General features: G+C 43.3%; 4 non-coding genes across 4 annotated transcripts; all 4 read left to right on the top strand.

Annotated features, from left to right (window-relative positions):
- Positions 1–611: 611 nt before the first annotated feature.
- On the top strand, positions 612–804 carry LOC124127241. The gene has a single exon (XR_006859931.1). It is a non-coding gene; the product is annotated as a U2 spliceosomal RNA (small nuclear RNA).
- Positions 805–1,780: 976 nt separating this feature from the next.
- On the top strand, positions 1,781–1,973 carry LOC125377755. The gene has a single exon (XR_007219792.1). It is a non-coding gene; the product is annotated as a U2 spliceosomal RNA (small nuclear RNA).
- Positions 1,974–4,833: 2,860 nt separating this feature from the next.
- On the top strand, positions 4,834–5,017 carry LOC124127223. The gene has a single exon (XR_006859918.2). It is a non-coding gene; the product is annotated as a U2 spliceosomal RNA (small nuclear RNA).
- A 976-nt stretch (positions 5,018–5,993) lies between these two features.
- On the top strand, positions 5,994–6,186 carry LOC124127242. Its single transcript, XR_006859932.1, has one exon. It is a non-coding gene; the product is annotated as a U2 spliceosomal RNA (small nuclear RNA).
- Positions 6,187–12,778: the final 6,592 nt, after the last annotated feature.

Here is a 12,778-nt window from a genome sequence, read left to right as displayed (position 1 = left end):
TACACACACGCCTGATGCGTCATTACACTTTGTGCAAGTGAGTTCATTTTCCAATATTCATTACAGTTCAGTCGTTTTTGTTTCGTCATCAGTGCAATTTTTCATACAATTCATTCATTTTTCGCTTTGCTGGACACCTTAAGTATCTTTACCTTTAGTTTATTTAATACATTGGGGCAATTTGGATGGGATTGTCACTCTTCTTACCCACGCGCGACTCTGTCAAAGTCGGGCCCAAGCTAATTCAAGCTGGCCTGTCTCCCCTTGCCTCCCCGACTCCACTCATTAAGTCCTAATGTCGCGGCCGGTATTCACGTTGGACTGGGTCGCTGCAGGACGTTTACCCAACGTCTGGCCATGTTTTATCGGCGCACTCTTTATACATAGCAAAATGGGTCTATTTACTCCATTTTTACATTCATCAAAGACGCTGAATATCTTCACAAACGTCTTGCAGTCGGGTGTCGCACTCGTGTGCTGTCAACATTTTTACTCACTTGTGCATGTAATATTGCTGGCCACTGATTTTAAGCGCTTCATGTAAATAAACAGCAGCTAAATGGTATGTTGTGTCAGTAGATGTACTTTGGCGGCGCAAGCCGGCAACCGGCATCGCTTCTCGGCCTTTTGGCTAAGATCAAAGTGTAGTATCTGTTCTTATCAGCTTAATATCTGATACGTCTCCTAATGGAGACATCGATATTAAACTGATTTTTAGAATGGGATGAGGTGCCACGGGGCTTGCTCCGCCCTCATCACGGGTTGACCCGGTATTGCAGTACCTCCGGGAATGGCCCACCACTCATATTTCAATCAAAAATTAGAACTCTTAGCTTTGCCTACATCTTCACATTCGTCTTATTTTGCACTGCCGCCCCGTTTTTCGCCCTTAGTTCTCAATAGATTCTCTATTTTATTACTTCTAAACCTTAGAAATATACCTGTTCACACGTGCAGCCCGTCCTTTAACCACACCAACCCCTAAAAGTTTGTAAAAGTAGCATTTTTCAACTTTCAGCTGCATACAGTCCCCCGTAACCAAGGCCGTCCCCCATGACGCCGTACGCCGGAAATGACGTCTAGACAATCACGCCGTCACAACAACAGTCTGCTTCGTCACTACAAGACGTTTTCAACGTCGCATCCCCCTAAATAGATGTTTAAAGAACTACACACACGCCTGATGCGTCATTACACTTTGTGCAAGTGAGTTCATTTTCCAATATTCATTACAGTTCAGTCGTTTTTGTTTCGTCATCAGTGCAATTTTTCATACAATTCATTCATTTTTCGCTTTGCTGGACACCTTAAGTATCTTTACCTTTAGTTTATTTAATACATTGGGGCAATTTGGATGGGATTGTCACTCTTCTTACCCACGCGCGACTCTGTCAAAGTCGGGCCCAAGCTAATTCAAGCTGGCCTGTCTCCCCTTGCCTCCCCGACTCCACTCATTAAGTCCTAATGTCGCGGCCGGTATTCACGTTGGACTGGGTCGCTGCAGGACGTTTACCCAACGTCTGGCCATGTTTTATCGGCGCACTCTTTATACATAGCAAAATGGGTCTATTTACTCCATTTTTACATTCATCAAAGACGCTGAATATCTTCACAAACGTCTTGCAGTCGGGTGTCGCACTCGTGTGCTGTCAACATTTTTACTCACTTGTGCATGTAATATTGCTGGCCACTGATTTTAAGCGCTTCATGTAAATAAACAGCAGCTAAATGGTATGTTGTGTCAGTAGATGTACTTTGGCGGCGCAAGCCGGCAACCGGCATCGCTTCTCGGCCTTTTGGCTAAGATCAAAGTGTAGTATCTGTTCTTATCAGCTTAATATCTGATACGTCTCCTAATGGAGACATCGATATTAAACTGATTTTTAGAATGGGATGAGGTGCCACGGGGCTTGCTCCGCCCTCATCACGGGTTGACCCGGTATTGCAGTACCTCCGGGAATGGCCCACCACTCATATTTCAATCAAAAATTAGAACTCTTAGCTTTGCCTACATCTTCACATTCGTCTTATTTTGCACTGCCGCCCCGTTTTTCGCCCTTAGTTCTCAATAGATTCTCTATTTTATTACTTCTAAACCTTAGAAATATACCTGTTCACACGTGCAGCCCGTCCTTTAACCACACCAACCCCTAAAAGTTTGTAAAAGTAGCATTTTTCAACTTTCAGCTGCATACAGTCCCCCGTAACCAAGGCCGTCCCCCATGACGCCGTACGCCGGAAATGACGTCTAGACAATCACGCCGTCACAACAACAGTCTGCTTCGTCACTACAAGACGTTTTCAACGTCGCATCCCCCTAAATAGATGTTTAAAGAACTACACACACGCCTGATGCGTCATTACACTTTGTGCAAGTGAGTTCATTTTCCAATATTCATTACAGTTCAGTCGTTTTTGTTTCGTCATCAGTGCAATTTTTCATACAATTCATTCATTTTTCGCTTTGCTGGACACCTTAAGTATCTTTACCTTTAGTTTATTTAATACATTGGGGCAATTTGGATGGGATTGTCACTCTTCTTACCCACGCGCGACTCTGTCAAAGTCGGGCCCAAGCTAATTCAAGCTGGCCTGTCTCCCCTTGCCTCCCCGACTCCACTCATTAAGTCCTAATGTCGCGGCCGGTATTCACGTTGGACTGGGTCGCTGCAGGACGTTTACCCAACGTCTGGCCATGTTTTATCGGCGCACTCTTTATACATAGCAAAATGGGTCTATTTACTCCATTTTTACATTCATCAAAGACGCTGAATATCTTCACAAACGTCTTGCAGTCGGGTGTCGCACTCGTGTGCTGTCAACATTTTTACTCACTTGTGCATGTAATATTGCTGGCCACTGATTTTAAGCGCTTCATGTAAATAAACAGCAGCTAAATGGTATGTTGTGTCAGTAGATGTACTTTGGCGGCGCAAGCCGGCAACCGGCATCGCTTCTCGGCCTTTTGGCTAAGATCAAAGTGTAGTATCTTGGCCAAATCCAGAAGCGATCATCTCCTTAGGGAGTCAGTCAGACTGTTTATGTTTTGTTACATGTTCACTTTGTGCTTTGTACTTTATTGCCATTTTATCTACAGGTCTACGTAAGGCATCGTTTGCATAGCATTCGTGTGACTTTTAATAGTCTCCTTGCATCTACCATGGCTTTCACTGCAGCAGTCAACGAGGGTCCCATACCTGCCGAGTATGTGGACCAGGACGTTGTTGCTAGGACTGTGAGGATTTACTTGACCGCCAAGATATCGTCTGTGAAGGAGCTTGTGTCGTACTTAAAGACTTCTGTGCCTGAGTTCAACTTGTCTGCCTGTAGAGGAGTATGGAAGACAGAAAGATATGGTCAAGTGTACCTAACCATGAAGGATGTAGACTGTGCTCGGGAACTTTTGGATTTACAGTGCGTTAGTGTCGGGAACGACAAGGTGTATTTCTACAGCTATGGCACGTTTATGGTGCCTTTGCGAGTTCACTGGCTACATGCCACTGTCCGGAGTGTCTTTCTTAAGGATTATTTCTCGAAGTTTGGGAAAGTGTTGGATGTCCTGAGGGAGTATGAGTCAATAGACGGAGTTGATATTTTCTCTGGAGTCCGGATAGTGAAGATGGAACTTACTGAGACTGAAAAGGAGCACATACCGCATATTGTGAAATTCGGGGACAAACAGAGTATGTTGATCACTGCACCAGGAAGACTGCCTATCTGTTTCAGATGTCATACCCATGGACATGTCCGTTCTCAGTGCCCCAAGAATGATTCGGCTACTCGTGCCAAGGAACAGGTTGATGTCAGTGCTCCTACAGATTCAGCTGATGATATGGATTCGCAGGTCTCGGCGAGAGTTAACAAGAGAAAGCAGCCAGCTGAGAGTGTTGACAGGAGAGAGAAGAAAGGAAAACCTACCACTGTGCCGGATTCAGAAGATGATGCACCTTCACAGATGGATGCTGTCATGGCAGATATGGACATGCCTGGGGAGGGTGCTGGACCCAAGGACGTTGCTACACAACCAGATACATCACAGGTACCTTCATCTCAGGATTTTGAGGAGACCATGCCAAGTTGGGCGGAACAGACGGACATAGAATGTACGGCGTCCCAAGGGAGTGTTGACTGTAGTGATACAAGTATTCCAGGTGTTGAGGATGAAGGTGATAGTGTGGATTCTGTACAGGGGTCTGGATCAACTTCTACCAGTGCTAATCGGCAGGCCACGGATCGTTTTCTTCCCCAAAAGAACCCTTTTGATTTAACTTCATTACCGGTGTTTGTGAACCTACGGTATCAGCAGGAACATAAGGAGGGACTCCATCTCCTGCGAAAGAAGTGGAACTTTCTTGTCAAGCTTTTCTGGGATGAATCACGTGGGAGCTACAAGGTTACTGAGAAAAGATACGATGTGACTAACTGTGTGCGTTCTTTTCCACAGGATCAGAGACCAGCCATCCGGGACGCTATTCGTATACTACTTACCTATAAAGTGCATAAGAATAGGTTGTCTTTACAGTCTCTTGGTGTTCAGAAGAATACATTTTATACCATGTCGCTCACTGAAGAAGAGATCAGATCTGCTTCAAAGTTGTAAACTGTATGTAGATTAGACATTAGACCACGTTTATGGACACAGCTAATGTGGACTTCTTCCTCGTAACTTGTTTTCTTAATCATTCTGACTGACAACCCAGTATTTGTATGTTATTTCTTCTTTAGTTTGCCTCTGTTATCGCTGCCACTCCACGCCCTTTTGTGATATTTTGTTTTTATAGTGGAGTGGTATGCCCTTTTGCGCTGTCCGCGACTGTATTTTCAATTTTGTGCATTAAATTTATTATCAAAAAGAAAAAAGTATCTGTTCTTATCAGCTTAATATCTGATACGTCTCCTAATGGAGACATCGATATTAAACTGATTTTTAGAATGGGATGAGGTGCCACGGGGCTTGCTCCGCCCTCATCACGGGTTGACCCGGTATTGCAGTACCTCCGGGAATGGCCCACCACTCATATTTCAATCAAAAATTAGAACTCTTAGCTTTGCCTACATCTTCACATTCGTCTTATTTTGCACTGCCGCCCCGTTTTTCGCCCTTAGTTCTCAATAGATTCTCTATTTTATTACTTCTAAACCTTAGAAATATACCTGTTCACACGTGCAGCCCGTCCTTTAACCACACCAACCCCTAAAAGTTTGTAAAAGTAGCATTTTTCAACTTTCAGCTGCATACAGTCCCCCGTAACCAAGGCCGTCCCCCATGACGCCGTACGCCGGAAATGACGTCTAGACAATCACGCCGTCACAACAACAGTCTGCTTCGTCACTACAAGACGTTTTCAACGTCGCATCCCCCTAAATAGATGTTTAAAGAACTACACACACGCCTGATGCGTCATTACACTTTGTGCAAGTGAGTTCATTTTCCAATATTCATTACAGTTCAGTCGTTTTTGTTTCGTCATCAGTGCAATTTTTCATACAATTCATTCATTTTTCGCTTTGCTGGACACCTTAAGTATCTTTACCTTTAGTTTATTTAATACATTGGGGCAATTTGGATGGGATTGTCACTCTTCTTACCCACGCGCGACTCTGTCAAAGTCGGGCCCAAGCTAATTCAAGCTGGCCTGTCTCCCCTTGCCTCCCCGACTCCACTCATTAAGTCCTAATGTCGCGGCCGGTATTCACGTTGGACTGGGTCGCTGCAGGACGTTTACCCAACGTCTGGCCATGTTTTATCGGCGCACTCTTTATACATAGCAAAATGGGTCTATTTACTCCATTTTTACATTCATCAAAGACGCTGAATATCTTCACAAACGTCTTGCAGTCGGGTGTCGCACTCGTGTGCTGTCAACATTTTTACTCACTTGTGCATGTAATATTGCTGGCCACTGATTTTAAGCGCTTCATGTAAATAAACAGCAGCTAAATGGTATGTTGTGTCAGTAGATGTACTTTGGCGGCGCAAGCCGGCAACCGGCATCGCTTCTCGGCCTTTTGGCTAAGATCAAAGTGTAGTATCTGTTCTTATCAGCTTAATATCTGATACGTCTCCTAATGGAGACATCGATATTAAACTGATTTTTAGAATGGGATGAGGTGCCACGGGGCTTGCTCCGCCCTCATCACGGGTTGACCCGGTATTGCAGTACCTCCGGGAATGGCCCACCACTCATATTTCAATCAAAAATTAGAACTCTTAGCTTTGCCTACATCTTCACATTCGTCTTATTTTGCACTGCCGCCCCGTTTTTCGCCCTTAGTTCTCAATAGATTCTCTATTTTATTACTTCTAAACCTTAGAAATATACCTGTTCACACGTGCAGCCCGTCCTTTAACCACACCAACCCCTAAAAGTTTGTAAAAGTAGCATTTTTCAACTTTCAGCTGCATACAGTCCCCCGTAACCAAGGCCGTCCCCCATGACGCCGTACGCCGGAAATGACGTCTAGACAATCACGCCGTCACAACAACAGTCTGCTTCGTCACTACAAGACGTTTTCAACGTCGCATCCCCCTAAATAGATGTTTAAAGAACTACACACACGCCTGATGCGTCATTACACTTTGTGCAAGTGAGTTCATTTTCCAATATTCATTACAGTTCAGTCGTTTTTGTTTCGTCATCAGTGCAATTTTTCATACAATTCATTCATTTTTCGCTTTGCTGGACACCTTAAGTATCTTTACCTTTAGTTTATTTAATACATTGGGGCAATTTGGATGGGATTGTCACTCTTCTTACCCACGCGCGACTCTGTCAAAGTCGGGCCCAAGCTAATTCAAGCTGGCCTGTCTCCCCTTGCCTCCCCGACTCCACTCATTAAGTCCTAATGTCGCGGCCGGTATTCACGTTGGACTGGGTCGCTGCAGGACGTTTACCCAACGTCTGGCCATGTTTTATCGGCGCACTCTTTATACATAGCAAAATGGGTCTATTTACTCCATTTTTACATTCATCAAAGACGCTGAATATCTTCACAAACGTCTTGCAGTCGGGTGTCGCACTCGTGTGCTGTCAACATTTTTACTCACTTGTGCATGTAATATTGCTGGCCACTGATTTTAAGCGCTTCATGTAAATAAACAGCAGCTAAATGGTATGTTGTGTCAGTAGATGTACTTTGGCGGCGCAAGCCGGCAACCGGCATCGCTTCTCGGCCTTTTGGCTGTGATCAAAGTGTGGTACTTGTTATTACATTTTTGAAGCGAGCATCTAGAGTCCCTTGTAGGGTGGTTGTGTATATCTTTGCTTGTTGTTGTTGTTGTTTAATTCTATTTCACATTTGCAGGTCTACTGGTGGGCATCAGTCACTTTTTAAGTGGCTGTGTGACCTTCGGGTCTCCCCCTACTTTTCCGGGATGGCTTTCCATGCAGCCACCGTGGCGCCCAGTGTCCCTGACCGTTACCTGGACAAAAAGCGCTGTTCCTGCACGGTACGTCTAAAATCTGTTGTAAAGACTCTTAATCGTGAGGATGTTTTTGACATTGTACAATTGGCCTACAAAGGAATTAAGGCGACTGAACTTCTCTCTATCTGGAAAACGGAAACTTCCGGGGTGTGGTATGTTACTTTTAAACTGGAGAATCGTGCCCGCCTACTACTTCTGGCTGGGTCTGTGATGTACAGGGGCGTCAAAGTTGACTTTTCCCCTTATGATAAGGAGATTGTGGACCTTCGAATCCATTGGATACATGGTGTTGTTTCTGATCGTTTTTTGGATTCCTATTTTTCCCGGTATGGGACCGTATTGTCCATAAAGCCTGAGACGATGCTGGTGGGAGGAGCTCCTATTCAGACTGGTGTGAGGACCGTGCAGCTCCAGATTGACAGTACCAAAGGTGAGAGCGTTCCTTACATCGTCCGCCTCGGTGACCGTATGTCTATGTTGGTCACCGCCCCTGGTCGTCTGCCTGTGTGTCTGAGGTGTTATCACCTCGGTCACACGCGCCCTGACTGCCCTAAAAGTTGGCAGAATCGACAAAAGTTGGAAGGGCCGGGTCCTAGTGCTGCCCCGACTTCCTCGGTGGCCCCGTCCAGCCCTACGCCTCGTGTTGACATGGCAGAGTCTTCTATTGTGCATTCCGATGATTCCATGGACGTTGCGGATGACACTGTGTCTGTGTTTGACTCTGTTGGTGAGGGTGTCGTTGAGGGTGGGAGCGTAGATGAGGGTGTGGGTGCGGGTGAGGGTGCTGGCAACAGTGGGGGTGTTGCCACTCCCGTCTCCTATGCGAAGGCTGCCTCTCTTGAACCCCTGGCCTTTGACATTTCCCAGGATGATTTGGGGTCCCAGGATGGGGCCGATTCCATCATTGCCACTGTTGATTCACAATCATGGACCCTTGTAAAGCCTAGGTCCAGGTCTCGGTCTGTTTCGCGGGGTGGCTCAGCGGGGAAAAAGCAGCGGGTATCTTCCATCCCTCCTGGGGTGGCGGATGCTGCGGCTGCTACTCTCCATCGTTCCCCGTCTGGGTCTCGCCGGTCCGGGTCTGGTTCTAGGCTTCCGATAGATGATCCCCCATAATTCCTCTGCCATGTTTTCCTTCCCCTTTGATACCGATCTATGCTATGTCCATCACTTACGAGACTGGCTCATGATTTTGTTTTCGACAGCCTGGTTCTCCCTGCATAGGGAGTGTACTTTTTCTTGTGTATGTTTATGTGTTTTCGCGCTGGCTGTTGTGAGTGTTGATTGTTACTTACGTTTTGATTTCCGGGGGGTGCCAGGAGTCCTGTGGGGGGTGCGGCTCTTGCATTCTGGGAAATTTTTCACTATATGGGTACTTTGTTTTTGTGGTATTTGGGTATGTGTTATTTGCATAATTTGTTATGGTTTTCTTTTTTCAGCTTTTTGGGGGTGTTTCGGTTTCTCTTTTAATTTAACAATTGTTTTGCAGTTTAAGCATCTTTGTGGTAAGTTTTATTTTTCCATTTTTGATGTTTTTAGGATTTGTTTGATGTTTTTGTTTTTTTCTGTTGGGGTTTGTTTGCATTGTATTTTTCTGTGTTGTGCCTCTTCTCCAAGCATCCATTCTTATGTATAATTTCGTTTCACTTAATTGTAATGGACTTTTAGATGATCCTACTAAATTACATCTCTTGTCACATGCTTTTGTTACTGATGGCATCGATTTTTTGTTTCTTCAGGAGACCCATGTGTATAATTTGGCTATTGCTCAGTCTTTTGAGTCGAAATTTAATGGGAAGGCTTTTTGGAGTTTTGGGAGCAATTTCAGTCGGGGCGTGGGGTTTATTGTTTCTTCCAAACTTAATTTCATTGTTGATTATTTCTATTTTGATTTCGAGGGGCGTTTGTTGGTTGTGGATTTAATTGTCGATGGGTATGGTCTCCGTTTTATAAATCTCTATGCTCCCAATCTCCCTGCGGATAGAGTTGTTTTCTTCCGTAGTGTTGCCAAATATTTGGTGACCAACAAATTTGTTATTTTAGGGGGGGATTTTAATTGCGTTCTTAATGCATCTTTAGATAAAATAGGTGGGAGGGCTTCTGTTCAGGCCGGGGCTAATCTTCTTAAGCAATGGGTCTCTGATTTTTCTCTCTTTGATGTCTATCGCTCCAAATGTCCTGGTTCTGTGGCGGTTTCTTGGCGCAATACAGCCGGCGTCGGTTCTCGTCTGGACCGTTTTTATGTCTCCTCTTCTCTTCGCTGTTCTCTTGTGTCTGCGGACATATCTCCATGTAGTTTTTCTGATCATGATTATGTGTCGTTTAAGCTGAAGGATTTTGCTGGCATAAGTTTTGGTCCTGGTTATTTTAAATGTAACAATTCTTTAATGAATGATTCGTTTCTGGCCTTATTTGCCGGATTTTGTTCAAATCATATTCCCCCTTTGGCTTCTATTACTTTGGATTGGTGGGATGCTTTTAAATTGGAAATTAAGGCCTTTCTTCAATTGTTTGCGAGTGTTCATAAATCACAACAGGCATCCCTTCGTAAGGAATTAGTTTCCGATTATAAGTCTTTATGCCAAGCTGAATCTTTACATCCTGGACTCTATTCTGACCAACTTGCGGCTGTCAAAAACCAACTTCATGATTTGGAAATCTTGGAATTCAGAGGTAATTTAGTCCGATCTAAGGCTAAGGACCTTGAAATTGGTGAACGACCTTCCAGTTATTTTTTACGCAAGGAATCACAGAGAGGAAAACGAAAATCTATTTCTTCTATTTTAGACCCTTTTGGGAATAAGTTGTCTACCTCTCGTGAGATCATGGGTGTTTTTGTTGATTTTTATAGCGATCTGTTTGGTTATGAACCCATTGATGATGAAATTTGTACCGAATTCCTTGCTGATTTACCTACACTTGATTCGGTTGATTCGGCCTCACTGGAAGGAGATATATCTCGTGATGAAATTCTAAACACCCTTAAGGCTATGGAGAATGATAAATCTCCAGGTCCGGATGGGCTTACTAAGGAATTTTATGTCTCTACTTTTGATGTTCTTGGTGATGTTCTTCTACGTGTTTTTCAGCTCTCTTTTCAGGAGCATGTTCTTCCTGCCTCTTCTAAAACTTCTTATATTTCTCTCCTGTGTAAAGATATTAATAATGCGGACAATGTTCGTAACTGGCGTCCAATTTCTTTATTAAATGTCGATGTGAAAATAATCTCAAAATTGTTATGCACACGTTTAGGCAAGGTTATAGGCAATATCGTGCATTTGGATCAAACTTGTGCTGTTCCTGGCCGATCTATTCATGATAACTGTCATCTCATTCGTAATGTGCTTGATTATGTGGATCAGAAAGATCTGCCTTGTGCTTTTATTAGTTTAGATCAGGAGAAGGCTTTTGATAGAGTCTCTCATCAGTTTCTGTTTAATGTATTGGACGCTTTTGGCTTTGGTCCTAATTTCAAAAAATGGGTCAAAATTCTTTATACGGACATTTCTAGTGCGGTTATAATTAATCAGCACATTTCACAGCCATTTCCAGTAACGAGGTCTGTCCGTCAGGGATGTGGGTTGTCCCCGTCCTTGTATGTATTAGCACTGGAACCTCTTTTAGGCTATATTCGAAAAAAGTCGCAAATTGTGGGTATTAAATTACCAGGTACTGATGATTCAGCAAAGATATCTGCTTTTGCTGATGATGGGCTGGGGTTTTGTACTTCTGACGCTTCTATTGGTCATCTTTTGGCTGCTTATTCCTTTTATGGTAAAGCGTCAGGCTCCAAATTGAATCTTGCAAAAACTCATGGCATTTTTGTTGGTAAGTGGCGCAGTCGGTCGGATCACCCTTTTGGTATTTCTTGGATCGAGCATTCAAAAATTGTTGGAATTATGACAGGCAGGAATGTCAGTGCTGACGATCAATTTCATCCTATACTATCTAAATTTCGGTCTGTTTTAAATGTTTCCAAGGGGCGCTCTATTTCTATTTTTGGTAAAACTGTTGTGTGCAATGTCATGGCCTTATCTAAGTTGTGGTACCGTGGGGCGGTAACACCGTTTTCAAAACATTACGTCGAACTCTTTCAGAGGGAGACTTTTCGGTTTATTTGGAACTCCACTGCTGAACCCATTCGGAGGTCTGTGTGTTATAAATCTGTTTTAGATGGGGGCTTGGGTGTTGTTCACATCCAATCAAAATTATATTCCTTTTATTTACGTCATATCCAAGATCTTTTACTTCATTCTTCAGCTAAGTGGACGTTTTTTGCAAAGTATTGGTTAGGTTTGTCTTTACGCCACTATTGCTCTGCCTTTGCTTCTAACCTTTTTCCTCATTCTGCGACGATTCCTATGTTCTATCAGCATTGTTTTTTGGCTCTTAAACGGTTTGAGGCCGTTCATTCTAATTTTCTGATAGATGTCTTTCGGTTTACTTCTAAACAGTTTTATGTCTGTTTATTGCAAACAGTTGTGGAAAATAAAATTGAGTTGTTGTATCCACGTATTCCTTTTCGTCACGTTTGGTTAAATTTGCATAATCATTTTGTGGATCCACTTTCAAAATCGGTCAATTATCGTCTTGTCTATGATTCTCTCCCTTTGGGGTATACTCTTTATGCCCGGGGAATGTCTGTCACTCCAAACTGTCCTCTCTGTCGTATGGCAATAGAAACTTCTGATCATCTTTTTATCTATTGCCCGTGTGTTGATGTGTTGTGGGATATCGTTTTCAAGTGGTTAGATTATTTATCATTTGGGCTCTTGAAAAGAAATCATGAAGTGATTCGGTTTTCTTTAATACCGAAAATTCCAAATTCCCATCGGAAATCGCTCTGCCTTTATCTTTTGACTTTAACAAAATATTCCATTTGGCTTGTTCGGAATTCTAATAAATTTGAGCATAAAAATTTGAAAGGAAATGATATCGTGTTACGTTTCTTGTCTCTCCTTAGGACACGTGTCAGGGTTGACTTTTGTCGTTTTTCATTTTCTACTTTTTCTGATTATTGGCTTTCTTCTTCGTTCTTTTGCTCTCTTGATGCTCATCGTACCTTAGTTTTCCATGTGTGATTTTATTAGTGCTTCTTCTGGCTATTATCTTGTCTTGTTTCATTGTTATCTAATGTGTTGCTGTCCATCTTTTAGCGCCTGTCTTTGCTTGTCTGTACATTGTATCCGCAACCGTAATTGCAACTCTTACTTGTGTTTTGTTGTTGCTGGTGTTGATTGTTTGTAGATTCTTTTGCTTCCATTGTATTACTGTTCTATTACATGTACTTCCTGTTATTCTGGTTGTTTGGTTCTGTTTAGTGTTTCGTACCCTTTCTCCTTCTTTCGTCTT

This window comes from Haliotis rufescens, unplaced genomic scaffold, assembly GCF_023055435.1.
Source record: "Haliotis rufescens isolate VD_foot unplaced genomic scaffold, xgHalRufe1.0.p SCAF_98, whole genome shotgun sequence".
NCBI classification, from domain to species: Eukaryota; Metazoa; Mollusca; class Gastropoda; order Lepetellida; family Haliotidae; genus Haliotis; species Haliotis rufescens.
The sequence above is the reverse complement of the archived record's forward strand: the minus strand, read 5'-3'. Positions and strand labels throughout refer to the sequence as shown.